Source organism: Xiphophorus hellerii, chromosome 3, assembly GCF_003331165.1.
Source record: "Xiphophorus hellerii strain 12219 chromosome 3, Xiphophorus_hellerii-4.1, whole genome shotgun sequence".
Classification (NCBI taxonomy): Eukaryota; Metazoa; Chordata; class Actinopteri; order Cyprinodontiformes; family Poeciliidae; genus Xiphophorus; species Xiphophorus hellerii.
Window position 1 is genome coordinate 31,173,582 of NC_045674.1, and position 22,271 is coordinate 31,195,852.

The 22,271-nt window shown below is 40.7% G+C and overlaps 1 long non-coding RNA gene across 2 annotated transcripts in view; it reads left to right on the forward strand.

Annotated features, from left to right (window-relative positions):
* Positions 1-22,271, forward strand: part of LOC116717391 (uncharacterized) — a 38,812-nt gene that overhangs the window by 12,338 nt on the left and 4,203 nt on the right. The window contains exons 2-4 of one of the 2 annotated variants that reach the window (XR_004338734.1): positions 6,061-6,098; positions 14,116-14,217; positions 20,071-21,205. This is a non-coding gene — a long non-coding RNA (uncharacterized LOC116717391). Of the gene's footprint in view, positions 1-6,060; positions 6,099-14,115; positions 14,218-20,070; positions 22,255-22,271 lie in introns of those variants that run through there. The other variant, XR_004338733.1, reaches the window with a different exon arrangement.

Sequence of the window (22,271 nt, forward strand, 5' to 3'; positions counted from 1 at the left end):
TGCTTGTGTGCCCAGAGGAGGGAAAGTCTTTGGTCCTACATGTTAGGAGCAGATAAGATGAAGCAGCGTTCAGCAGCAGCTGTGGGAGACCTTTGTTCCTGCTCAGACAAAAGGGAACATGTTGACTCTAGAAAGCACATCGGCTCACTTTGAGATTGCTCATCCTGAGGCAGTGTGACTCGACTGTCGCTGGAATATTTTCCCAGACGCGACGTGATTCATTAGGCTGAGCGCGCACACACACGCATCAGCAGAGATTTTGATTTTGTTCCGGTGTTGTGCTCTGAAATCGGACCTGAAGGGAACGCCGTGGGTGGGAAAAGAAAGGTTTGCCGCATATGAATTCTTGAATTTTTGAACCTATGCAGAGCTCTGTTTAGTGCAGGAGCAGTCTTCAGACAGGACTGAGTGTTTCTGATGTGATCATTCAGAGCTTAAATACAGGGTACAGTGTGAGTATGAGGGAGAGTGACAGCTGGATCTTGTGCTGAAATAACAAAATGATCAACTTTAAATATCTGTGCTTCTAACAGAACGGAGCGTGTCTCCAATTCCAGGAAACATGAATCTCTTTGTTTCTTCAGTTTCCTCTTTGTTAGAATCCAGGAGCTGTTTCCTGTTTTACATTCTACGCTGGGCTGGAGTTGCCACTAAAAAGATCTTGTATTGACTTGTATCACATTCTTTTCAGTGACTTTGTAATTACTGATATATTTATGCATAATATGTTATTTGTTTCTGTGGTTTGTCTTTTTTTTTTTAGTTTTTTGTCTCTTTCAGCAGGTTTAGAGGCAGACTTGTATTCTCGCTATCCTTCTTTCTCTCCTCTACTCTTATTCCCCTCTTTCCCTTTAAAAATTTTTCTCCACCTTTCTCCCTTTCTTTTCTCAAAGCCATTTTTTACCAAAGTTTTAGATATATTTCAAGTGGAGCGTCATATCGAATGCCGTAATGCTCCACTTGTGAAAATAAATTTGTTGAGCCTCATTTGACACTCAGACACACTCGCCACACTGGCTGCATTCCCATTGCAAATGTCCGCAAAACTTTTTAAATATTCTGCTAATGTCAGAGGAAACATTGGCGTCTTATTCATGTGTTGGAGCGACAAGGCCCGCCTATGGAGGCAGCATTTTGGGGAAGTAGTTCCCTATTTTACAGAAGAGTTATGGATTCAACATGTTCGAATGACAAACTTGACATTTAATGAGCCCACAAATAAACGTGTTGCTGCTGTGTTCAAACTGGCATGATACAAAAAAAATAGTGATTCCACTGCAGTTTTGCAAAATCCATCTGTTCCTATACAGCTGAAAATGTTTTATTGAAAAAGTTGTTTTTTTTAAATTGCTTTGTTCCCATAAAGCAAATTTTGCTTTATGGAAATAATTTGAAAATTTGCGTATTTCCAAATTACGCAATTGTATGGTTAATGGAAACGCAGCTACTGCTGGACTAGAAATGTTAAAAACATAAGAGATTCCAGGAGCTGCTTTCAATAGTCACACCTGAACTTTTTAAAAAATCTTTTAAATTTTTTAAATTTAAAGGAGAAATACAGTTCACATCACAAGTTAATATTATGTAGTTCTGGTGTTTCACACCATCAACACAAAACAGAGTCAGAAAGCTGACCACAGCTTCACCATTTCTCTCTTCATTATTGCTATTGTGATAACTGCTGATGAGTCTTGGTGGAGGAGTTTTGACTTCTTCTGCTTCACAGATTTGGATCATTGCCCTATTCCAGAACCTAAGCGAGGTTGAGCTTAGGGTCCCAAACCAATAGTGGAAAATTCTCCTTCAGATTTTTCTGCTAGAGAATGAGTGAGGCGGCCCCAAGCCATCACACTAGCACCACCACGTTTCGCTGTTTTATGTTCAAGCTAAGAGTAGCTGAACTGAAACGTTTAGTTGTGAACACAAAAAGCAAGGACAGAAGAAATTCTTAACAGTGCTTATAATTTCTCACAGTGCTGTATTTCAGTTGGATTTTTTTTTTAAAATTCCGGTTACAAAGTTTCTGTGGGAATGTGTGGTTGACAGATTTCACACTTTAAGTCGCATAACAAGGAATTTAAGGCAGTGCTGGGCAAAAAGAGACACGGCTGACTCTGAAATGTCATCATTTTCCAATCTGCCACAGAAAGCAGGACCACAGCACTCTGAGAGGAGCAATGTTTAAAACAGTTCCTGGCACTGAGCTGACAAAATACTGCACAGATGTAGGGCTCGCAGGATTGGTGGTTATGCAAATAAATCTAATAAGGACAGACAACGCTTCATTCCTGAGCTATAGAGAGCATGTTACTGTGCACATAAGGAAGCCCCAGTCTTGCACTTTTCACTATGCAAGTTATTACCACAGAGCCTAATCCAGCACACTGCGCAGAGCTACTTAGAGATAGGAGGAAGTGTGAGTCTGGAGGCGAGGGAGAGGGAGAGGTGAGGCTTTAATTCCAGCTGAGGATGGCAGGTGTGTTAAAACCTGATAAAACGCAACATTAGCTGAGTGACAGACTTTGCTAGTGGCTTTTATCAGAGGATGTGTGTGTGTGTGTGTGGGGGGGGGGGGTGTGCTTGTGGGTTTGTGATAAAAAGGTGTGGGGGTGTGTATGTGTATGCATTTGGTCTTGGCAGGCCATCTTCCCCTCCATTGTTTTCTGTCTTTCTCTGCTGGCCTTGTTTGCTGGAGCTGAGAGGAGAGCAGTGGTGAACCAGATGCAGCTTCCAGCAGATCAGCAGAACCTGCTCTCTAAAAACGGGGCGAAGAAAAAAAAAAATCACAAATTCATTTCTTTACCCTCCTGGATTACGGCTCTAGCAGCGCTGACTAGAACATTTAGAAGTTTAGAGACACTCGCTTAACCATTACCATCAGTATTTTTTTGCAGCACTAAGACTTTTTCATGGAGGTCAGTTGGTGTGGTGTACTTTGGTCATTAGATGACCCGTTTCAGCTGGTTTCTTGGCGCTCTGTCTGACTGTACGTCCTTTTCTTAATGCGTTCAATACGTTTTCACTCTATCATTCAACTTCATTGCATATTATTTAATTTATGAACCACTTTCTTTTTTTTAGGATTTGGGGATTTTTTTTTCCAATTGTCATACTTTTCAGGGTCTTGAACTGCATTCAAATTCTTATTTTATTTGTGTTGTGTTATTTGAGATCATGTCATATTATTGAAACAATATTTAAGTTTTTAAAATGTTATTTTTAAAGGGGTTTTTTTGGGCCCTCCTGGCCTTTATTTGACAGTGGTCAGACAGGAAGGGGGTTGTGAAACTCAGGTGTGATGTCACATCCAGCTCCGCCTTCCGAGGTTAATGGAGCTGATCACATGACCATGTTGGTTTGATTGTTCAACAGTGCTGCTCACAGTCGATTAGTGCCACCATAATTATTAACTGAAATACTCAGGACTGCTGTATTAATCACCTTATTGGTCAGTTAATCAAACTTTATTCTTGTGTTCAGTAGGCCAAAGGAAGAGAATCTTCATCGGCGCAGACAGGGAGTTTGCATACTGCTCTATTAGGTTGTGTTGTAGCAATGGCACATAAGTTGCTATGTTTATTCAATGGAATTTAGACCAAACACTCAGTGAGGACCTGGACCTGTTGGAGATCAGATGACATGTTGGAGCAAACTGAGGCTCTTTGGGCTCCAGAAACGATGTCAAACTGAGCAGAGGTTTAACACATAAACATCATAACTAGGCTGGTTAAACCTGTTTAATGGGTTTTAACAGAGGGATGCATAGAACAGACTGACAGTAAGGATATAAAGGTCATGCTGTTGCTTAGGCTGCAGGCTACTATCAACAGGCTACTGTTGATTATTTTCTATCAATAATTCAAGACCATTTTTACATTCTCTCTGTTGTTGTTTTTTCTTATTGTTTTAAACTAATAATAACCATAGTTGACATTTTAAGTGGCAGAGATTTAAAATACACGATCAGCTTTACTTTTATTTTTTTCTATCTCTACAAAACATCTGCTTAGTATGTTTAAGAGCAGAAATGGCTCTTTAGATTGTAATGGCTGCTAATGCCTGTGCTACATTACTAACTAGGTTAAGAAGCATTGCTGTAACATTTTCTTACTGCTGAGTGTCTTCTTACACCGGAGAAAGTAAAGGTAAAGATAAGGCTAGAGTTTGAATTAAGCCACATACATAAATGGAAGTCATCCCGTCTTTCTAATAAGGACAGAAACGTGAAGTTGTATCAGTGTGGCTCGATCCGCCTCAGTCAGGTAGCTTCAGCAGAGAGGCGAGGACATGCTTCCTTCACTGCTGGGGGATTTGTGAGCGGACCCCAGGAGCCTCCATTCTTATTTAGGCCTGCCCTCATTTTTTATCCTCGTTTCTCCTGAAGGAGGTGAGGCTGCAAAGCGCAGCGTTCACCATAAAGCCAGCACACATCCATGTGAACATAACACACCTCTACCTGCTGTGTATCCGGCCTCATTTCATACCACACTACTGATGGATGGTACTTTAAATGCTTTTGCTCAGGTGACGTAGGAATATTGTGTCATTTTTGAAACTATGACACATGAGCATGAATTTATATTCAGTTTTAGCTTGATGCGACATTTTCAGTAAAACCATGTCAATTAGATAAAAACATTATTAGCTGTATATATTTCCATTGGCCTAATTAGAATTTTTTTTTTATTTATTGACTGTCAATATTTTCAACATTTCAAACGTAGTGTTTTCCTGATATTGTGCACTAATATTAACACACAAATCAGTCCAAGCCCATAAAGTATGAGTAAACTGTTCTCATTGTGCCATGAGGAGCTGCTCCGGCCTGCTAATGTGTGACAGGTCACATGATCGCTGTGTGACTTCCATCCATCACTGGGAACAAACAGACACAACTCAACTGAAAATGATCTGTTAAAAACTCACAACAGAAAAAGTGAAGAGTGTAAATTATGATCAGACTTTTCCATGAACCTTTATGGGGATTTAGTTTTATGAAGATATCGGCAACAAGGTTTAATTTAGGTCCAAATTAATGCATTTCAATGGAAACAAAACCAAGTTCAGTCCAGGATATTACTGACAATAGTCCAGCTGTGTGTAACCCTTATGCAGTGTATTCAGCAGCATGCAGGAGAAAAGAGGCAACTGGGCAAAGAGTGGGAAAAATATGTTGCCATTTTATTTTTAGCAGAACTAGAGACAGGGAGGGAGACGATCCGCTCCAACAGGCTGAAGAATGGTCGGGTTACTGATGGTTAGCATGAAGGAAAATCTCAGCTTTCTATCAGTATTCTATGAGCTGCTGAATTTAAAATATGGTTTTAGTCCTGAACTGATTGCCATTCCTGCATCTTTAAACAGTAACAACATGTGAGTTTTTCCTGTACGGACGCAGGTCCTCCTGACGCTCCCGCTGATAACCGTCTCCTCTCCCAAGAAAAACAGGCTGATTTCATCCGGCCCCCTCCAGCATTCAGCTGCTGAACCCTCCCTGTCTTTGCTATCTCTGATTCAGAGCAGCGGCTGCTTCGTCCCCGAGCTAATCAATGCTGATCATCATAGAGGCATGATTAATGAGCTTATTATCAACGCAGAGCGGACCTCATCAGCGCCTGAGAGAGACAGAGGCAGCGCAGACAGACAACACTCACACATATTAAGCACACATGTCAAACATTATTACAACATATAAATCTGTCATATTTCTCAAAAATTCTGGATATATAAATGTCAGTCCAGTATTTGAGACTCAAATTATTTTCCTTATATGGAATGGATGACATAAAGTAAGATCCTGTATACTTCAAAAATATGCAGTTGAACTTTATACACATTTCAATACAACAGATGCAATTTAATAGAGTAAGTGGTATATAGTCATATTTGGTGTATTATGGATAGGAATATAAAAGCTTTTACTTCATCCTATTCCCTTTGAACCACTCATAGTTTTTTTTCTCTGTCAATATGTGAACATGTTACTTTTTTAACTTCATTTGTTTAAATAAATAAAAAATTTAATTAAATGAATGACTGACATCTGTTCTGATCCCACAGGTCAGCTGTCAGCCGTAAGGACTGAAGTCAGCTGAGCGGTAAGAAAACTGCTCTTCCTGTTTCCTGCCTACTGAAACACACCATCCTACTGTGGTTTAATACCATTGCAGCCATACATGAACTGATATGATGGCCTGTTTCACGCTCAGAAGTTGAAAATTTCAGGTTGAATACAAGCTAACTGCAGCGCTTTGTGAAATCTGACTTGGAAAGTCGGATGTTTCTGTAACAACCCCAGTTTTTGGGTAAGACACTAGAACCCCCTCCTCGCCTGCTGGTGGTCCGACGGCCTGGTGGCGCCGGTGCATGGCAGCCTGGCCTCTGTCAGACTGATCCAGGATGGCTGTGGCTACTGTCCAGTAGCTTACCACTATCAGTGTGTGTATGGATGAATGACTGAATGTAGTGTGAAGCGCTTTGAGGTTCTCTGGTGCAGATGAAGTGCTATACAAGTACAGACCTTATCTGTAGTGCAGCAGAGGGTCAGAAGGAAGAGGGGATTTCTTTTGTGGATCTTAGGTGGTGGTGAAGAGTTGTGAGGTGTGAATGGATGTTTTCTAACCTGGTGAAGCCCAGCCTCTTGTTCTACGCTTTGCTTTGTCCGGAAGGTCTGGACCCTCGGATGTTGAGAAACGATGGCTGGCTGGAGGCCCGGACTGTGTTGAAGTTTGAAACAACTGGATCTAGTTCTCCAGTTCAGTCTGTAGACTCTGTAGCTGTGGTCCAGTGCTCTTTCTGGACCACTGCCTGGGGCTGCCTGGTGCCTGAGAGTTGCTCTCCTGTGAAACTAACATGAGAATAGCAACAAGGTACATTTGAAATGCAGAAAAACACAAAGTAGGAGTAAACGTAATGGTATTTACGGTTTTCAAATTAACACAAGCTGTTGAGCCAGTTTATCAGTCATGTTTATCAGTTTTCAACCTTCCTTCCTTCAAGCCACTGAATACATTATTACATTATAATCTTTTAATTTAGATGAAGGTGATGAGCAAATAACTGTAAAAACTGAATGATTTACTTTCTTTGAACTGATGAATCATCTCCTCCCCCAAGGTTGGAACAAAGCAGGATGGAGGTAGTTACTTTTTACAGGACAAAGTAAATGAACAGGGATTGAAATAGGCCAGTAGATTGACTTTATTCAGAAGAATGGACAGGAGAAGATGATGAGAAGACTTGCTCTGGTTGGTCTTATGGCTCAGCTGCCTCCCATATTTGTTCTTGTTCAGAAATTTGTCTTTAAAGCAAAAATCATACAATAGAAGAATAAAGTACTTTTAGTCAATTCGCAAGAACAGGAAAGCCTAACCTTTCAAAGATGCTGTGGTTTTATTACCAAGTTACAATATGAAGAATCCTCCGACTGTTTCTTAAGGTTTTCATAGTTATTACATTATGAAAAAATATTGATGTAGCAAACCTCCAGGGGTCTACCTACCATCCACAAGATGGGGCCAGACAGTCAGTTATATAAGAACTGTTTTAGTTGACCCAGTGTGGTAGTAGTTAAAATAATTAATAAATGGTTAGACAAGCAAATAACAAAAATACACAACTGTAAGTTTAAACCCCAACCTTTCAAAGATAATTTAATCTTTGTTTTATCTTGGATGTTATGGCTATAGAAACCCAAATCTAGCAATTCTAGCAGAATTGCTAAATTTAAGGAATCTAACCATGTTTTAGTGTAACTTTGCAAATCGTCCGCTGTCAGTTGATTCAAATACTGCATGTCTCTAAAACAGTCATTTCCTCCTGTAATGACCCACCTTGTGATTTACATCTGGAAGCAACCAAATGTCAACCTGAAATCCAAAATAACAGGACGTTTCTAGATAAAAGTAACTTTTAAATATTAAAAAAAAGTTTGAAAATGGTACAAAATAATAGCATTGAATACCTGATTACAATTTTGCTAGTATGACTTGGTAAATATCTGAGGCAGTGTGGACAGAGCCTAAGTTAAATACATTTACAATGTCCCAAGTACAATTGTCCAAATAAGCAATATTTAGATATGAATGGTTTTTAAGATTTTTTTTTTACATAGAAAACATAATCATCAACTGAGATCTTTTTAATTTCCCCAAGCTGATGTGTGACACAACGTCACACATCAGGGCTGCATTTAAGGCCAAAATATGATGCATTTCAGCTAAATGTGTTGTATGTTATTGTTTTTACTTCACTAATTCATCACAGTTGTCTCTTTTTTGGGGCTGATTGTCCAGCTTGATTGTGATTGGCTCAGATGCCCTTTAATCTCCATATAGACACATTGTCAGATATCTGCAATAAGCTGAAGATGGCATGTAAATGAAACAAGTCATATTAAAACCTTTTAGTATTTTTGGAGTACTGCTTATTCTACTTTGTAGTTTTTCAGAACCAGGCACTTACGGTATTTTATTTTATTTTATTTACCCCTCTCATTTTTTACATTGTTGTTCTCACTACTTGAATAGACTTTGCAAAAACAAAGTCATGGTGCAATTATAAAGCTTCAGATTGGGAAATGGGAACATTATCTGCTGCAAATCAAAGTAAGTTTCCACATTCTGTCATGAAAAGCAGCTGTAAAGAAAGACAGACTCTTAATAATAAGGTTTGGTTAAATAAAGTTTCGATGGAAGGACGAACTGCTGCAGCATCAGCTGCTCACAGGAAGTCTTGAGCTGTCACTCTCGTTGTTTAGCAAATTATAATACATTGTTGCATTCCTTTCTTCTTTCTGCTCACACACCTGCACACTGGTGTGTCTCGTGGGAGCCTGGCAGACGTCCTGCACACTGAGGAAGCTGTCAGTGGCACTGTACAGCTCTCTGAAGCAGCCTCTGTTTCCCTACAAGCAATCCCACATTTCCTCTTACTCCTGAATACTTCTTATTTTGTGAAAAAAAAATTAGTCATCTCGAACTCTACCACAAACCCGTCTATAAAAATGGTGAGATGAGGCTCTTTGTCTGAAAATCTGAAAAACGGTTGCCATGGATATTATAGGATTTCTCGAACATGCATGAAATAATCAAGGCAACAGTCCAGGTATGTTTTTGATGAGGAAATAACATTATAACCTGATGCAAAACTCCAAAACAATGATTCTATGTAATATGGCTTTTTTAATGAAGTGATCACAATCTGATTTCATTTTTCTATCAGCGCTAAAGTAGGATTCATATGGAGAACTTTCTTTGTGCTTTCCTTATTACAGAGGTTATGGTAGAGATAGTCACCAGACCTAATGAGTGTTTATGACGGTGTAACATGTTGTGCGTTTCCTCCAGAGGTAATTGGGTGAAGCAACAACCTAACAGGAGCCGGTCATTTGGCAGCTCTGGCTCTGTGGATGACAGCTCAATGTGCTGCTGGTGCAAACAGAGGAAGATGGTGGGAGAGGAAGCGAGGATGATGGCCCCCTACAGAGCATGACATGACATGTTTGTGTATTTGTGTGCACAAGACATCTGCGTCTTCCTTTTTTTTATTCTTTGCTTCATTCTTCCTCCACCTCTTCAACTCTCTCTCCTCCATCTTGCTCCCTGCCTCCCTGCCTGCCTCCCTGCGTGGCTCCCTCCATCCTCCCGGCTGTCGGAGGGGACGGCAGCTGCTTCAGAGCAGCTGTGGCACACCAGGCCTGTCAAACTTCCATTGTACAGTCCTCGTATTTTTGCTGCCTCTCTCTGCAGCTGCAAAATAACATCCAGCATCATGGAACGAGCCTCACCCTGCTGCTGTCTGAAAGGCCACTGGGCCACATGGTGCCTGGGAGGTCCAGGCAGCGCCGGCCGGAACGCTGCAGCGCTCTGTCAGCGCCTTGCTCCCGAACAAATCCTGAGAGGAAAAAAGAACAAGAGGAAGATTGTGAATGACAGCAGCTAAATAAGCGGCTGAATTAAACACCGGCCGGAGACTCCAATGAGCAAAGGTTAAAAAAATTCAGTTCAATTCACAACACATCGTCTCTCAAAGCAAGACTAATTCAGCTATTTATTCCCGATGATGTCATTGGGAAAATGAATCAAAAATGTGACTTGAACTCTGAAAATCAAAGGGCTCCTTACCAGATTGTTGGCAAACTTGATGGCATGCTGACGATGTGGTTCAGTAGTTTGATTGGAGCAGAAATGCAGCAAGGCTACGTTCACACAGCAGGTCTTAATGCTCACTTCCCAGTTTTTGCGGAAATCCAATTTATGCTTTATTTTGTTTTGCGTGGCCGTTCATAAATATGACTAATATCAGACTGCTGTATGGACGGTTTATGATCCCAAAGTGACCTGCAGGCGCAGAAAAAAAACATAGATGTCACACATTGTTTACAGAAGTAATAAAAAATGAGTCTACTCATCAGGTTTAAAGTTTATTCAGCAATCAGAGCTGACAGGATTGTTTAATTCATAACAGGATGATGGCAGTAATAAAAAGAAAAGACGACTAGTAGTGATGGCCTTCAGTGAATCATTGGCTGCATGCAGCTTCTGTCTGTTTGGGTGTGTAGTCAGAGCCAAAAGTGGTGGACTGTGATGGGATGCTGTCCACTGACACACACTTCTTTCATAATTTCATATTTATAACTTTCAGCCATTGTTTACATCCAGATTCACCACGTCTGAATTCTTCTGGTGCAAAATCATTAACTGAGTGACATAAAAGTCGGATGAAACATGATGTGACCGTTCAGACAACAGGCGCTTTGAAAACAATCAAATATGTATCTGATTTAGTTCCACATACAGAAGTGGCAAAATCGGATTTTTTTGCAGGGTGAAAAGTTCGGAACCGGGCCTTTCAGACTGCGATGGAAAATTTGGATATACCCACTGTGTGTCCTGGTGTCAGTAGCTCTGTAGGGCTGTAGGTGGCGACCCCTCTCCTATAAAAACTGTAATTTTTTTCTTCCATTTCCTGTCTTTTCCAGATCTAGTCCAGGGTCTTTCGTTCTTGTTCATGAAATATTTCTCTGATTTCCTCCCATGGTCCGGCTGAGTGGGTTAAAACTTGTTCTTGCGTTGGCCTGTGATGGACCGTGGACAGACAGGTGACCGGTTCAGGGTGTACACCACCTCTGCACCATGATAGACAGGTGGCAGCATTAACAGTTTCATGGCGGTCCTTCAGGGCAGCGAGTTTTGGACAGATAACAGTGAGGGACATCAGGCTATGACAAACTTAAGCATCTGGTGGATCCACTCCTTGCTATCACAGATTTCCTGGGGTTGTTGGATTTCTTCTCGTGTGTGTGTGTGTGTGTGTGTTCTGCTCATGTTGCTCCAGTTTTCACGTGTGTCCCTCTATGCCGCAGAGACTCGGCTAGCAGCCCATGCAGAGCTGCAGATCCAGCCCAGTGCCTTCTCCTAATGAGCAGGCTGTTGTTGGCCTGCCATGGGGACCCTGCTTCAGGGCTGGCACGCCCTGCAACACTTTACAAACTAATTAAACTCCAAAGTCTCCTCTTCTGCACTAAAGTCAAGGCAGCTCTCATCTCAAAGAAAATCCAGGAGGAAAAACTTAATAGCTTTTTTTTTTCTTCTTCTTCAAACTCTGTTCTATTTGACTTCAGTCGCACAACCTTCAGCTATAGAAGCGATACTTATTGCTTTCTGCAGATCCCTATAAAAGTACTCGCAGCCAGTGAACTTTTTAATATTATTTTCACTTTGCAACCTAAAGCCGCAGTGTATTCTACTATTTTACACAGCAGACACACATATAGCAGACCATAACTGTGAAGTGCAAGGAAGATCATTCATGTTTTTCAGAATTTTTCACTCCCTTGTGAGTCTCTACGTCTTTTTGCTCTGCCTATCAGATTGGTCAGCTTTTAACCTGGAGTTATCTCCATCCATCTTCCATCAACTCATGATGCTTTAATGAATGTAACTACATATTTAGGGTGATGTGCAGTGTTAGTTTCCTTTCAGTTATTATTGTTACATTTTCTTCCATGTGTACTGTGTCTCCTCTAGGCCCGGCGGCATGGGTGGGCATTGGGGGGCATTGCCCACCCACGGAGTCAGCCGTGCCCCCCCTGGACTGGAAGCTGTTTGTAGTTTTTACCTCAGAGTGGCCAACTCTCTGTTATTTCTCTATAGATTTGATACAGTAGGGGCTTCCGCACGTCCTATATCAGCGCCTTCCGTCACTTTTTTCAGTCATTAAAACTGTTTAATGTTGTTAACACCGTTGTGACCTGTTTTTCCGAGTAACATGAGCGCTACGACGCTCGCGCTGGGTTTACACCTGTGCGGCAGGAGACCTGCTGCTGCTGTGCAGAGCTGCGCAGGTGTGTGTTAGAATTGTGGCAGCAAACCAGCAAAACGCAAAGAACTTTGCACAGTTTTTCCCCCAAACTAACCGACTGAGTTGAGTAATGCTGGTGGATGGAGGTAATGTTAGCTAAATGATGACTAGCTAATACATATACAGCACCTTAAGCTTGTTAACTAGTAGCCTGTAGACTACTGATGTTGTTGTTCATGTTCAAAAGTGTGTAGCACTTGTTACACTGAGTAACTTTTTTAGAAAAAATGTACTTATATGAGTAGTTTTACTGCACTGTACCTTTATCTTTTACTTGAGTAATATTACTATTGCTATGTATTCATTTTGCCCCTCGCCCCAATAATAAGCTGTGCAAATGATTTAATCGTCTGTTGATTTGCAGCAATCCACATTAAAAGCAGACATAGAGGGCCCCAAAATCAAATTTCGCTTTGTCCCCATTGAAGCTTGGGCCGGCAGCCCTGATGCTAACATCTCCACAAAACATATTAAAGATCGTGATTGTAACATGTTTTACACACATCAGGACTGGTGTCAGTGTAACAGATGCTGATTTTCCTGTAAAAAGTATAGAACAAGTAGGAGTGATTAAGATGTAGCAGAAACAAATTTCATATTCATTCATTTTCCTTTTTGGTAATAAAAAGACAGCTCTGTACTTGAAATTTGTTATGTCTGGCTTATTTATTATGAAATAAAAACAGAGCCTGTCTTGAAAGAATGATAGTTGGGGTCTGTCTATATGCTGGAACTCTTTGGTCTCAGGCGTGACGGAGGGGTAAACGTGCTGGATTCCACCCTAACAGTCGAAACATGGTTTGAGTAATTTATTTTATTTTATTTTTTTGGCTCTAGTGGCCTTTATTTGAAAGTGCTCAGAAAGGAAAGTCAGGTAATGAGAGGCAGGGAAGACATATGGGAAAGGTCACCAGGCCGGGAATCGAGGACTAAGGCCTCCATATGTTGGTTGTTCTTAACCCCTGAGCCACCACAGCACCCTGAGTAATTCATTCTTAAGTTTATTGAAAATTTATGATAAAAAGATCATTTGTGATTTTCACCTTCAGCATCTTGACTGTTTGCACGAAGACATAAATGGGTTTAAACCATCCGATCAGAGTCTGTTGCTACAAAAGTAACCATGCCACATCAGTTGGGCTTTCTTGAATATTTCCATATGAAAATGTAGCGTTTCCTCCGTTGTGCTGCCTCCAAGCCACGCTCGCTTTGGAAATCCAGACAGGCATCAGATTGGCAGGCAGGCCGCTGTATAGCATCATCGCTCACCAGCCAGCTGCACTTCCTGCGATAAGGCTGCCGTTCATTCTGGGCCCAAAAGTGCTGGATTCAATCTGGCCATCTGCCGATTGCTCAGCGTTTCTGTCTGTCTCCGCATAAACTGCAGCACATATTCCTGTCAGTCAGAACCTCCACAGTATTTACCACCTTCATTTCATTACACTGGCTTCAGCAGAATAATCAGTGGAAAAAACTCAGAAAACCCCTCAAACCAGGGGGAAAAAATATTTTGAACAAGTTAAATATGATGAACAAAACTTGATTTAGCAGGCAATGATTACACAGAGCAAATATTCTGAAACGCTATTGAGTGACTGAATGCAGTGACAGCCTCCTTCCTCGTCGCCCTCAGCCTGTGAGAAGAATGATAAGTTATTGAAGCTGGTGTCTGATCTGAATAAAACGACCAGGACCTCCATTAGAAAACGCTCAGCCGGCTTTGGGCTCTCATATTTTTCTGTCTCTCTGCAGAGCGGAGAAACGGCGGGGCGTTGGAAGAAGCTTAAAAGACGGACGCCTTCACCAGAGATGTGAAGAGAGTGTGTAACTTTCTAACGACACAAAGAGGAGGAGGTATGAGGTTTCAAATGGTTTTAAATGATTTACTGTTTCAGAATAAAGGTGCACCATATTGAAAATACTGTGTCTATGTTCCTGATAGAGCCTCATCTCTAACTGCGCAGAATCATCACAACCTGTAGAAACTAGGGAAAGGCTTGCCAAAATAATTCATATGACTACATATTATATACAAAGAATAATACAAAAACATACCTTTTGGAACTGTATGGAACATATGGAACTGTTCATTTTCCCAAGTTGGCATACAGACCTTTTCATGGAGCATATCTAATATGTTTGAAAGAAAATACAGGTTGGAACAATGAAGCACCCAGACACAATGCTACTGACATGCTATCAACAAGAAGCCAATCCAGGACCTGCATTTATTTTCCTTGCTGCTGATTGGTTGTACTTCCAAAAAGCAGAATTCGGGAAAACAGTAGATGTTACCTTCTATGGTAGTAATGCATAAACCTGTTTCTGATTCATGGCTAAAGCAGGTTAGCAAAGAGAAGGAGTGCTTCCCTTTGAATAACCATCTGCTTCATTAGTAAATATATATGTTATTACAGTAACACTTCAGAGATTAACAGATGTATTGCATTAGATGTCTGTATAAAGCTTTTATAAATGTAAATGTTGAAGTGCTGTTAACACTTAGTTTATGCGGCTGAAATTTTGACGCCCAAACATCCCACATAAACATCACCTAAAATAATGGAAAGTTATTTTTGGGGAAAAAAACATCACCACCTCTTTTCTTGCCAAAAGATGATAGAGGCAAAAATTTAATTTTTTTGACAATGAACGTCTTAGCCCAGTGGTTCTTAACCTTTTTTGAGGTACCGAACCCATCCGTTTCATATGCGTATTCACCGAACCCTTCTTTAGTGATAAATAAAATAATTTTTTTTTCCTAATTCAAGACATAGGTATATGTTTTTTTGCTGGTGCACAAAATGAGCCGTGCATGAACGTCACCTTGCTCAAAGAACAAAACCATGAACTCACAGCAAGTTACTTTATTCTGGCCCCCAAAAATATTTTGGCCCCATAAAAGAATTTCAGCCCCCAAAAATCTATTTTTACTATTTTACTAATTACAAATAAATTTGGATTATTTCAAAGAATAAAATTTTTTTAATAACTAATTTTTTAATTTTATTTTAAATTTAGTTTGTTTTTTGTCATTTTGAATCCACAAAATACTTTTTGGGGGCCAGAATAAAGTATTGCACAAATTACATACCTGCAAATCAGTGTGACTTCTGCTGTTGTTTTTTGGGAGACCAGTTCAGAGAGGCGTGGCTTCACCTTGGCAAGTGCATCTTCAGAGCAAAGTCTGTTCATTTTCTTCTTTTTTGCTCAACATATTTAGTATGGATTAAAATATTAAGAAAGAAACCACGCGACGTACAACTATGACAGCCGCTGACACTGCGTGCACTAAATTACCCGCAGCAATGATTGGCATCATGTTACATTTAACATGATCCTCTGCAGCAAGTGATGGCCAAGCGGGGCGTGTCATCACGACTTTACACAAGTGTGTCTTTACCTCCGCGGCAGAGGCTCCGCCGAACCCCTGAGACTGACTCATCGAACCCCTGGGGTTCGACCGAACCCAGGTTAAGAACCACTGCATTAGCCATTATATTAGAATGGGGGCGATATTTTACGCGTGGTTTGCTTTTTGTACACGCACAAAAATCACATGAAACCTTCAAGCATGTTTGTCCCAGGAGACTTCCCATAGAGGTGCCTATCAAATAAGATGACCCTCTGCACAAAGTGCACTGGTCACAGTATATTTGTCAGCATGCACTCACCAGAATTAAACTGTGAACTTAAATGAATCCATACATGTACAGCTTTAGGATTCAAATAAAAAAAAGAAAACAGAAATATAAATGAATAACTGAACTCAAATTATAGACAAAACAATGACCAAGTTTTATTGCAACAAAACTATTTATTTACTGTGTCCTAGATTTTTCATGTAGGAGATAATCGTAATCCTCTTAGTCAGAACACGTTTTTCTCATCATGCCTGAGGTGTCTGCTAAGCAAAATATTATCGGAGGGTGTGAGGTTCAGGGGGGCGGGTTGTCTAATCAGGAAAAAAGAATCAGAGAATCAGACAGACAGCAGCTGGCTTTGCTGCGGCACTTTGTTCACAGTGGAACAGACTGGGACCTTAAAAATCTCTTGACAACAAGATGTTATTGCTTGAGGTATTGAGACGGCCGCATATGAGAAATATATATGTGTTTATGTAATCAAAGTCAGGCTCAGAGATATTAAACTGGAGAGCTCCTAAATAAAGATGCATGCACTGCAGTAACCCTCTGTGGTCTGTTTGTCTGCTTTTATTTCCAGTTAGACGCCTGAAGGCCCAGTCAGTTAGGATGAACTCAATCACAGTGTGAATCTGAACTTCATTAACTTATGAAATAAAACAGCCAGTTTTAATTTTTTAATAGAAAAATACTACCAAGATTTTTAAGGCAGTGCCGTTAATTTACAGATGAAAAACATGATCAGGTTTAAACAATGTTTGCTTTGTAAAACGTCAGCTAAGGGAAAATTAAAGAAATCTCTAACGTCCTATTGTCTGTGTGATTATCATACATGTAGTTATTGAAAATATTTCATTGTGTAAAGCTGAGCAGTGACTCTTAGATCATTTGCAAATATGTTTTGTGCTGAATCCAGATGTAACATAATGTTCAGTGATAACTGAAACGCCATGTGACCGCTCAGGTGGAGGTAAAGCTGCAGACACTCTTTCTCCTCACATCGGTGTGATGCTCTTCCTCTTCCATCTCTTCCTCTCCTTCCACTTCCTCATGTCTCTGATCACCTTTGACCTCCATATGGTTGGGAACACTTTTATGTCACTTCGTCTACTCGACCCTTCCTCCTCATTTCTTTGAAGATTTAAAGCAACTTTACCTTGATTTCTCTTATTGTTGATGGTTGTAATTTACTCATAATGATGATCAAGATTGCTGTGACCAGTGGTTGCGCCCACATCGTAGATGCAGTACTTGCTGCTTAGAAAGGATGTAAAGCCTCTACATCCTCTGGAGCTATTAATAGTCCCTCATCCTACAGAGAAAGATTATTCCCATGTGAAAAGCATCTAGACGGCTGCCAATCTTTCAAGGAACGCTCGTCTCAGCAAAAGGGCTGCAAGGTCAGACTGAGAGTTTAAAGAAATAGCAAAAACAAAAAGAAACAGAAAACCAAAGGGCTTTTTCTGAGAGTTCTCACTTAGCATGCTAAACACGTCAAGTTCATAACCGAACAGTGAGGAGAAGAGCATCCAGTATGTCTTGGCTTAAAGTGTTGAAGGAGAAAGCTTTGGATCTGAGTAAACCACCAGACAGCAAAACATAAAAGGCCATGTTTTTAAAACGAGTGGAGCAAGGTGGTGGAGAGGAGGGTATTTGGACTTGTTCCACAGCTACTGGACTATGTTAGAGTTATTAACATAGATTGTCTAATATGAAGCCAATCTGCTTGACAGATGAGGCTTTGGGGTCATCATTAGGTCAATGATCCCCAACACAGCAGCTAATCTGCATCAGCATGACCAAAGAAGACAATGAACAACATGCTGCAAAAGTCCAGAACTCATAATTGAGATGCTCTGATGACAAGTAGTCATTTGCCCATCAGTAGCTGCATTTCCATTAACCATAGAACAGGAAAAGCTGAAATAATTTTGCTTAATTAAAACACGGCAATTCCGTAAAAACTCACATCTTTTGAGAAAAGGTTGTTGAGCTGGGATGAGGTGGTTTTTCAGCTGTACCAGAATAGATCAATTTCGCAAAGCTGAAACGGAAACACTTTTTTCCCCCTCTCACGAGTCACATGATCAACAGCTGAATGTTACTACTGAAACCCTGAAGAAGACGACAGGAAGTAGTAGAAGGACGATGGTTTGTTTCTGTTTCTTTTCTGTGCAGCTGGCTCCACCAGAGCTCTCACTGCATCACACAGCTGATTAAAGGTTGTGTCATTCCAACATGTTGAATCCATAGCTCTTCTCTAAAATCACCAACTACAATTTCCCCCAAACCCCAAAATAGAGTGAAATAGAGCCGCTCCCACATTTAAAGGGCTTGTTGTTCCAAAGCCTGAACAAGACACCGACGTCTCCTCTGATTGGCTGATAGATAATGAGCGCTAGCACCAAGCCTGGATAATGAATATATCTCATGTAGCTGTTTACATCTGTCACTGCCATGGTCACATGAACAAGCTTATCCACGTACAATTTTAATTTCATTTCTTATTTAATGGAAACATTGCAAAATAGTGAAATAGAGGTTTTTTTCAGTATCTGCAGAATGTAGACTTGTGCACATCTGCAATGGAAATGCAGCTACTGTATATGAATGTGCTGAAATGAAAGCCACCAAAGTGTATTGTTTGGAAGATCTGGAGAAAGATGGCTACAGAACTAGTGAAGGACAGATTAACAGTAAAGACAGACTGTGGCAGCTGGAACAGTAGCTGAAAACAATGAAACAAAAACTATGTCATGTTTAGATGAGAAGGTTAAAGGAAACTTCCAACAGCCTTTAAATAAGACATCATTGAGAAGATTCAGACCACTTCCACCTTTTCAACTGGTGCACCTTTTTGCCTCTAACTGAGCCTGTCTGCATCCCCGCTGCCCCAACATGCACACGCTCCCTATACCTCCTCCAGCTGATAATTCCTCAGGCTACTTTTGATTGTTACTTCAAATCTTCCAGCTCTCTAAAAGTGCTTGTGAAATCAGCTAAACTGTGAGCAGAGTGGCTGGGTGGGTTATTTCCCCCCACCACCACTTTCTGCACCTCTTCCACCTCTCCTTCACTCAAGTGTTTCCATTCATTATGTGCATGACATTCTTTGTCTGAAGGACACTGGCGGTCAGCCAAGAGTCTCCGCTGAGCCAGTCCAGGCGTTTAATTGAAACCATAAAAGAACTTTCTGTTGGCACAAAAGCCCTCATGTGGGCTTTGTTGCAATTAGATAGACCAGAAAGGCCAGTGAACCTGATGAAAGGGGATTAGCAGGAATATGTTGCCTGGATATTATGTGAAGTGTGCCGCGGCAGCTTTCAGAAGAATTAGTAAAGGCTTGACCTGTCCATCACCGGTCAGGGAAAAGGACAAACTGATGACTAATGGAGTGAGAAAAGGCAAAGCTTAAAACCCAGCTTCACTACCAGGCCTGCAGAACATTGTGCACGCTGCTGCTAATCAGCTGCTCCCACCTACAGCCCAGCAAAGCACTCTGACACAGTAACTGGGAACTTCATTATTCAAGCTGGCCCAGTGTGAAGGTTTAACCAACACAGCTTCAGAGGGTCACAGTGCTGGAGGCATGCCTCTAGTCCACGTAGAACCATAAATATACATATGGTGATTCTTCATGCCTTATGAAACTGTATCTGAAGCTGGAGTTCACACTGTTTTTGATGCCTGGCCATGTTTCTCTCTGTTTTTCATAACTTTGGCGGTTTTGATGCAAATTAATGAAATTTGGCCAGGTTGTGAATTATGCAGGTAAAATTAGACAAATTTAAAAGTCAAAATAAGATGATAATCATAATGACACATGATATGGCAATTAAAAGAGCATTTTGTGTGTGTGTGTGTGTGTGTGTGAGAGAGAGAGAGCAATCCAATGGGAAAAAAATGAGACCCGGGAAAATGTCCTTGTTTTCACCAGTGTCCCGCTTTGTTGGTGATAGTGGTTATAATAGCCCGTTAAATGCCATCTATATATTATTGCCAAAAGTATTTGCTCACCTTGATTCATATATGAGCCTAAATGGCATCCCATTCCTATTGCCAGATGGAGACAATCTGAAGGCCACATGAAGTTTGAAGATCTGTAGTGACTGACTCTGCAGAACCTGGCGACCTCTTCACACTATGTGCTTCAGGATCCACTGACCCCGCCCCATCAGTTTACATGACCTACCACTTCATGACTGAGTTGCTGTCGTTCCCAAACACTTCCATTTTCTTATAATGCAGCTGACAGTTGACTGGAATATTTAGGAGCGAGGAAATTTCACAACTAATTTGTTGCACAGGAGTCATCCTACCACAGTTCTGTGGGCTGTGGGAAGGTGTAGAGTATCCTGGGGGCATGTTTATTATTAATGATTTGAAATAAATAAAATTATTATTATTCTTGCCATAAGAGTAAAATAAACACATGAATTACCACCACTCCTATGAATAACTAATAAAACCAAACTCTATGTTTGTCAGTACCATTCATTAAACCAGCAGTTGTTTACTTCTTTACCTTGAACATCATTAATTGTGGTACCATTTAAAATCATGTTTTCCTGCTGAGTGTACAATCAGAGGAATCATGCCAGATTATGATTGGTAGAAACCAGATCTTAGGCCTCCCAGGGGCCCGGGGTTACGGTTTTACTAAATCTCCTCTTGCTGCAAACCTAGTTTTTCTGACATGATTGGAGTGTTCCCACTCAGCGGGGCTGCTTCAAGGTGGATTAGGGCTTGCTGCTGTGAGACCAAAGTTATTCTCAGCTTCATCATAACCCTGTCCTCAATTCCAAAGCACTTTATAAATAGATGAGCAAATTGAGCGCTGCTACATTTATGGACTGGGCCTTTTGTTTCACAGAGCAACTCTGCGAGATTTTATCTTTAATTGGGAATTTTGTAAAAGATGAACTGCTGCAGTGCTGAGGTCAAGATTCTAAATTACATATTTCCAACATTTAATTGCTGATCAAATTGATTTGCCTATATTGTCTTTTCTATAGGTTAAATCGAGGTGCGTGTGTGTGACCTGTTTCACATCAGATCATCAGCCTGTAAAATGTGAAAGCAGAATTCCTGTGTGCAAACTGCCCCCCAGTGGAGAGACTGTGAATGACGTGGAAACTGGTCCCAGTATTTGTTGAGGCTCCAACCTGGGTACTGCTGCAGCTATGTGTATGGACAAGGTAACCCTGGACAGAACTGTACTGCAGAGGGGAGATGGCTTCAAATGTTACAGAATCTTTGCTGGTTCAGCAGGTGCCGTGTGTGTGTGTGTGTGTGGGTGTGTGTTATGTTTCTGTCTGTGGAGAGAAGTTCTCGTCACACTGCCTCTGCATCATCTCACAGCGCCGTGGTGAAGGCTTGTGTGGGTGGGTGGGTGGGGAGGGTCAGCTGGTGTTGTGAATCAGGCCGCTGAGGTGTCAGGGACGGCTTCTTCACAACACCAGGGTTCCTCCCAGCCATTTCCTGCTGGAAAACATCAGTGATCTGCAAGAGAGCTGGGCTGAAATAAACCCTGAAGTCATTTCCACAGTTGGAATAAAATGCATTTTTCAGTCTGATATAAATCGACACAACAGCCATGAGTTTGCTTTGATTTTTGTTGGAATGTTGATGTTATTGAAAACTATTTAACCAGTATGAATTATAAACTGAACTTGACTTCATTATCTGCATTTCCACTGACCATATAATTGCAAAAATTGTAATTACAAAAATAGATTAGCTTAATGGAGACACGCCAATTAAAAACCCCCAAAAAACCCACATTTTTTTAATTAAAAGATTTTGTCCTAGATGTACTTAAATTTGTGTATTTTACAAAACTGCAATGGAAACATTTTTTGCATCATGGGAATGATGTGACCAGCAGCCGGATGTTACTACTGGCAAAAAAGAAGATGACGATGACAGGAAGTGGTAGGAGGATTATGACTTTGCCTTTTTTTAAAATATCACATGAACTGACTTATGTATGTGTGATTTTAGCTGTGTTTTGTATTTAACAGAAACTCTGCAACTGCAAAATTGTGTTGTTTTTTTTTACATTAGCAGAATACTGATAAAGTTTTGCGCACATTTGTAATGGAAACACATCTACTGTTTGATAACTATGATAAATGTGGAGTGGATGTAATTGACTCGGAATGTCTGTATGACTGAATTAAATTGATATTATTTGTAAAGTGTCCTGAGATGGTCACGTGTTCAATAAACTCAATTAAAAATATGACCATTGGGTATTGATCA